Source organism: Camelina sativa, chromosome 12, assembly GCF_000633955.1.
Source record: "Camelina sativa cultivar DH55 chromosome 12, Cs, whole genome shotgun sequence".
NCBI lineage: Eukaryota > Viridiplantae > Streptophyta > Magnoliopsida > Brassicales > Brassicaceae > Camelina > Camelina sativa.
The window spans coordinates 24,779,005-24,786,120 of NC_025696.1; positions in this window are offsets into that span (position 1 = coordinate 24,779,005).

Consider the following 7,116-nt stretch of genomic DNA (forward strand, 5'->3'; position numbering starts at 1 on the left):
GTACCGATCCGAGTGTAGCGGATGAGTGGAGAGAGCGGATGGAGGATATTTTCCTTTCGCTTAGGTGTCCCGACCGGTACAGGGTGGATCTGGCAGTGTTTTACTTGTCAGGAGATGCTCGTGTGTGGTGGAGGTCGGTGACAGCACGGAGGGTGCAGAGGGGTATGTCTTAGGGAGATTTTGTGGGGAAGTTTAACTCCATGTATTTTCCTCAGGAGGCTCTTGATCGTATGGAGGCACGGTTCTTGGGTTTGACTCAGGGGGACCGTACAGTGCGGGAGCTGGATGCAGAGTTCAGTCGGCTTGTGGGGTATGCAGGCAGGGCATGGGAGCCAGAGGCGGCTCAGGTGCGGAGGTTTTTGTTGGCTCTGCGGGATGATTTGAGGACTCGGTGCAGAGTGAGGAGCTATGCTACGAGAGCAGAGCTGGTTGAGGTTGCAGCTGGGATAGAGGATGACTTGAGGTCACAGGTGGTTGTGGTCAGTTCTTCGGTGCAGCCACAGCAGTCTCAGCCGCTTTCTGTTCCTAGCAAGGGCGGCAAGCCTGCGCAGGGGCAGAAGAGGAAGTTTGATGTTATGCAGAGATCGAGGCACGGGGGTGCGAAATGCTTTGGGTGTGGTAGTAGGGACCACAAGGTGTCTAGCTGTCCACAGAGAGGTGAGCAGCGGGCAGTGACAGAGCAGCGGGCGGTGACGGAGCCGCGGACAGATACTCGGGTGTGTTACTACTGCAGAGAGACGGGGCATATCAAGCCTCGTTGTCCCAAGTTGCAGCAGAGGGCGGTAGCAGTGTTGCAGACTGGAGCTCAGCCAGGGGTGCAGCACGGTGTGCAGCACGGTGTGCAGCCGGTGGGTTGGATTCAGCCGACGACTCAGGTGTACTCGACTCAAGAGCCCGGTGGCACTAGTGCAGGAGCGATCACAGGTATAACTTCTGAGATTCGAACTTAGTCAATTCAATTGTTCAGATTATATTTGTTTTTGTTTGTGGTCAAGTGTTAGGTTCTCAACACATGAGGTTTGTGTAGGGACCTTGTTGGTGGGCGGGTTTAAGTCCCATGTTATGTTTGATTCTGGAGCTTCTCATAGCTTCATTACTCCGGAGTGTGCCGTGAGTGCGGGGATCAGAGGGGATTCTGGAGAGCGTTCAGGAGTTGTCAGAGTTGCTGGAGGCAAGTTTCTGAGGGTTATTGGACGAGCTGGAGGAGTTGATATTCAGATCGCAGGAGAGTCGTGGCCAGCGGATTTGCTTATCAGTCCAGTGGAGTTGTATGACGTCATTCTTGGTATGGATTGGTTGCATCGGTATAAGGTGCATTTGGATTGCTATCGGGGTAGAGTGGAGTTTGAGCGTCCAGGAGGGAAGTTGGTTTTTCAGGGTATTAGACCGACTTCGGGGAGTCTCGTGATCTCAGCCGTTCAGGCAGGGAAGATGATCGAGAAGGGCCGTGAGGCCTATCTGGTTACTATATCTATGCCAGAGTCAGTGGGGAAGTCTACGGTTAGCGGTATTCCGGTTGTGGAGGACTTTGAGGATGTGTTCCAGTCATTGCAGGGATTACCACCATCTCGGTCGGATCCTTTTACCATTGAGCTGGAACCGGGGACGATGCCGTTATCCAAGGCTCCTTACAGGATGGCTCCAGCAGAGATGGCAGAGCTGAAGAAGCAGCTGGAGGATTTGTTGGGCAAGGGTTTTATCCGTCCTAGTTGTTCACCGTGGGGAGCTCCGGTGTTGTTTGTTAAGAAGAAGGATGGGAGTTTTCGGTTGTGTATTGACTACCGGGGTTTGAACCGAGTTACTGTGAAGAACAAGTACCCTCTCCCGAGGATTGATGAGTTGTTGGATCAGTTGAGGGGTGCTACTTGGTTCTCCAAGATCGACTTGGCTTCAGGTTATCATCAGATCCCTATTCATGAGGCAGATGTGAGGAAGACAGCCTTCAGGACGAGATATGGGCACTATGAGTTTGTGGTGATGCCGTTTGGGTTGACAAACGCGCCAGCTGCGTTTATGAGATTGATGAACAGCGTGTTCCAGGAGTTTCTGGACGTGTCAGTCATCATTTTCATCGACGACATCCTGGTATATTCTAAGAGTCCTGAGGAGCATGCAGTACATCTGAGAGCAGTGTTGGAGAAGCTGCGGGAGCAGAAGTTGTTTGCTAAGCTGAGTAAGTGCAGTTTCTGGCAGCGTGAGATGGGGTTCTTGGGTCATATTGTTTCAGCTGAGGGAGTTTCAGTGGATCCAGAGAAGATTCAGTCCATCAGGGAGTGGCCGAGGCCGCAGAGTGCCACTGAGATTCGGAGTTTCCTGGGGTTAGCAGGTTACTACAGGAGGTTTGTTCGGGGTTTTGCGAGTATGGCTCAGCCGATGACTAAGCTTACAGGGAAGGATGTCCCGTTTGTGTGGTCACCAGAGTGTGAGGCAAGTTTTGCAAGTCTCAAGCAGATGTTGACTACCACGCCGGTGTTAGCATTGCCTGAGCAGGACGAGCCTTATGTTGTGTATACAGATGCTTCTAGAGTGGGGTTGGGTTGTGTACTTATGCAGCAGGGGAAGGTTATAGCTTATGCTTCGCGGCAGTTGCGGAAGCATGAAGCTAATTATCCTACTCATGATTTGGAGATGGCAGCAGTGATCTTTGCTCTTAAGATTTGGAGATCCTATCTGTATGGTGGGAAGGTACAGGTATTTACAGATCACAAGAGTCTGAAGTACATTTTTACTCAGCCTGAGCTGAATTTGAGGCAGAGGCGTTGGATGGAGTTAGTAGCGGATTATGATTTGGACATAGCTTACCATCCTGGTAAAGCTAATCTGGTTGCAGATGCCTTGAGTCGGAAGCGGGTGGCTTCGGCTCAGGAGCAGGATATGGAGGTGTTGGTAGGTGAGATTAGTGCATTGAGTTTGTGTGCTATCTCACAAGAACCTTTGGGTTTGGAGGCAGTTGATAGAGCAGATTTGTTGAGCAGAGTGAGGTTAGCTCAGGAGAGTGATGAGGGGCTGGTGAATGCCTCTAAGGCTGCGGGTGCAGAGTATCAGGTTTCTGCTAATGGTACTATCCTTGTGCATGGTCGGATCTGTGTGCCCAAGGGTGAGGATTTGAGGCAGGAGATACTGAGAGAGGCTCATTCGAGCAAGTTCTCTATTCATCCAGGAGCGACCAAGATGTACCGTGACCTCAAGCGGTATTATCACTGGGTCGGGATGAAGAAGGACGTAGCTGACTGGGTGGCGAAGTGTGATACTTGCCAGCTGGTGAAGGCGGAGCATCAGGTTCCTGGTGGTTTATTACAGAGTTTACCCATTCCAGAGTGGAAGTGGGATTTGATCACGATGGACTTCGTGGTAGGTTTGCCTGTGTCGAGGACGTTTGATGCTATTTGGGTCATTGTGGACCGTTTGACTAAGTCCGCGCATTTTCTGGCCATCAAGAAAACTGATGGAGCAGCGGTTTTGGCCAAGAAGTACGTGAGGGAGATAGTCAGATTGCACGGTGTGCCTGCTAGTATTGTGTCTGATAGAGATTCCAAGTTCACTTCGGTGTTCTGGAGGGCGTTTCAGGCAGAGATGGGCACGAAGGTGCATATGAGTACAGCCTATCATCCTCAGACGGACGGTCAGTCAGAGAGGACGATCCAGATTTTGGAGGATTTATTGAGGATGTGTGTGCTGGATTGGGGTGGTCATTGGGCAGATCACTTGAGCTTGGTGGAGTTTGCTTATAACAACAGCTACCAGGCTAGTATTGGGATGGCTCCTTATGAGGCCCTGTATGGGAGGCCGTGTCGTACACCTTTATGTTGGACTCAGGTGGGGGAGAGGAGCATATTTGGTGCAGATTTTGTTCAGGAGACCTCGGAGAAGATTCGGGTTTTGAGGCTGAACATGAAGGAGGCTCAGGATCGGCAGAAGAGCTATGCTGATAAGAGGAGAAAGGATCTTGAGTTTCAGGTTGGTGATAGAGTGTACCTCAAGATGGCCATGTTGCGGGGTCCGAACAGGTCATTGACAGAGACTAAGTTGAGTCCGAGGTACATGGGTCCGTTCAGAGTGGTTGAGCGGGTGGGACCAGTGGCATACCGGCTGGAGTTGCCTGAGGTTATGCGTGCGTTCCACAAGGTATTTCATGTGTCGATGCTGAGGAAGTGTCTTCACGAGGGTGATCAGTTGTTGGCTAAGATTCCTGAGGATCTTCAGCCTAACATGACTTTGGAGGCGAGACCAGTGAGGGTGCTCGAGAGGAGAGTCAAGGAACTTCGGAAGAAGAAGATTCCTTTGATGAGAGTCCTGTGGGACTGTGACGGAGTAGAGGAGCAGACTTGGGAGCCCGAGGCGAGGATGAAGGCAAGGTTTAAGAAGTGGTTTGAGAAGCAGACCGCGACTTGAGCTTGTCTAGCCGGGTCCGAGTTGTAGTCCGTGGCTGGAGCGGGTACGGAGTATTCCAGCCCATCTCTCTTGATATTTGGTCGCTTAGGGGTGGTTGGTTGTGCGACTAAGTATCAAGATGAGGTGGTGCTCGGGATGCGGGTTGTTGGCTCCGGTTGTTGTATTTTTGGTTTTTCTGATGTAATTTCGTTGAGATTGTAACGATTATGACATTTTTGAGATTAATAAGATGAGTATTTTTCTTTATGTTTGACTGTTGTTGTCATGGGAAAAGAGAAATAGCTCGGGTTTCTATTTTTGGAAAGTTTCCATAAATAGAAAGTTTCCACAAAAGGAAGGTTTCCATAAATAGAAAGTTTCTAAAAAGGGAAAGTTTTGTGGAAATGTTGAGGTAGATCTAGCCGGGAGATACTCGTTGGCATCAGTGTTTGTTTTTGCTCAAGGCCGTGCGGGCCCAACTCACGTGATACCGATAGCTCGATGGACTTTGTGGCCAGAGAGTGGGAGTGGTATGTTGCTTCGGATAACGATCCGAGAGCGCGCTTGAGGGTGACGACCCAAGAGCAGGATATGTGAGGCTCCCTGGATGCCGTAGCTGTGAGCCGCGGCTCGGCAGTGAGCCGGTATGTCTCGAGGGTTGCGACCCGAGAGCGGGGGGAGTGGGCGCGTGAGACTCCCTGGATACCGTAGCTGTAGGCTGTGGCCTGGCAGTGAGCCGGTATGACTCGAAGGTTGCGACCTGAGAGCGGGGTGTGTGTGTGTGTGTGAGTGACTTCCTGGATGCCGTAGCTTAAGGCGGTTGGCCTGATAGCGAGCCGGCATGATTCGATGGTTGCGACCACGGACGGGGGAAGCACTGAGTTGTGAGCAAATAGTGTTTATGATGCGAGTATATTGGCTAGAGGGAGACCTCGAGGGTCAGTCGGAGGTGTGCGGGCTGTTGCGACAGTGGCACGGGAAACCTTGGCTGACGGTGTTTAGTCCGGTCTGGGGACGTGCGGGCCGTGCAGACGGTGGCACGGAGGTCCTTGGCAGATGGACGGTATTGCGGGATTCGGGGACGAATCCATATTGGTGGGGGAGAATTGTAACACCCGCAAACCAAATTTTGGTATTTTGGTAAGGGTGTCGATCGACACCTCCTAGTGAGGCATCGATCGACACCAATTGTGGTCGGTTTGGTCGGTTCAATTTTAATTGTCCGGTTTGCGTGGTTGGTTTAGGGAATCCCTAAATCGAGTTTTAAAGGAAGAAAACGACCTAGGGTCGTGTTGTTTTGTCTTATTCGCCGTTTTTGAGAGAAAACACAAAGAGAGAGTGTTCTTGAGCTTTTGGGAAGAGATTGAGAGATTCCTTGCTGTTCTTGGGAGATCCAAGGCTGGGAAGGTGTTAGAAGCTTGCTAGGAGTGAGGGAATTCGTTCTTGTTGGTCAGAATCTTCTTGAAAGAGGTGAGTGCATGACCATGGCTTATCTAAGCTAAGATCTCTAGATTCTATGTGATTTGGTGCTTATGTGGTTGTTTCTTTGAGTTCTCTATGATATTTCGTTGCTGTCTGGGCTGGGTTTGGCTTCTGGGAGTGCAAGGAGCGGATTGGAGAAGATTGGAGGCGAGATTCGGAGTTTCTGATCGAGGGAAATCGCTGCTCGGCATCGGTGTCGGTCGACACCAGTTGGGGTGTCGGTCGACACCAACGCGAGGACGGCTCGGGACTTTAGCGAGTGTCGAACGATGCCATGTGGAGGTGTCGGTCGACGCAAACTAGGGTTTTCGGGAGTGTCGGGCAGGGTGTCGGTCGACACCAGATAGTCAGTGTCGATCGACACCATCTGGTGTCGGTCAACACCCCTTGTTCAGTTACGATGGACGTTGCATGCTATGTATATTGCCTGGTTTGTTTTATTGATTGTTGTTTGTGGCATGTAGAGATCTTATTGCTTGTGTGTATAGCCCAGTAGATGGGAGGATTGCCTCACTGAGTGTTTATCAAATACTCATGCATCTCAATTTGTGTTTGTGGTGCAGGTAAAGGCAAAGTGTGATCGTGGAATCAAAGGCAATGAAGAGGAGGATGTTCTAGGGACTTGATTGTATGGTTATCTGGCATTGTTAGGTTGCTAGAATTGAGTCTTAGAGCATTGTTAGGATTGCTGGTTGTTTGATTTATGCTGTTTGGGATTAATGCTGGATATTACTTATTTGGTTATTGGATACTGTTTTATTGGTTATTTATTGGTATGTGGTTCCGCTGTTGGATTGTGAATGTGGTTAGGTGGCTAGTGGGTATGAGACCACTAGTTGTAGTTATTTAATTATATTATTATTTATTATTTATTTATTAAAAAAAAACGGGAAGGGTTGTTTCAGTTATTTCGGTGGATATATCCAGATTTTTTAATCTTATTTTGTATATTTTTTTATCTTGTTAAATTTGTTAATAATATGGAAAACGTAAGGAATTTGGTTAAATGATTATGTATAAAAAATGATTTGTTTAGAGATTTGTTAAGATGAGCATCCATTTGTAAGGAAATATATATATATTTATTTATAATAAATTTAAATTGTGGTATTTATTAAAATGGTAAGGATTTATTATATAAATCTTACAAATACAATGTTATATTAGTAAATGTATTTCCCTTTTAATAAAACAGACTAGATCAGGACCCGTGCTAGAGCACGGGTTGAAATTTTTTTATCTCTATTATAATTTTAAAATAAA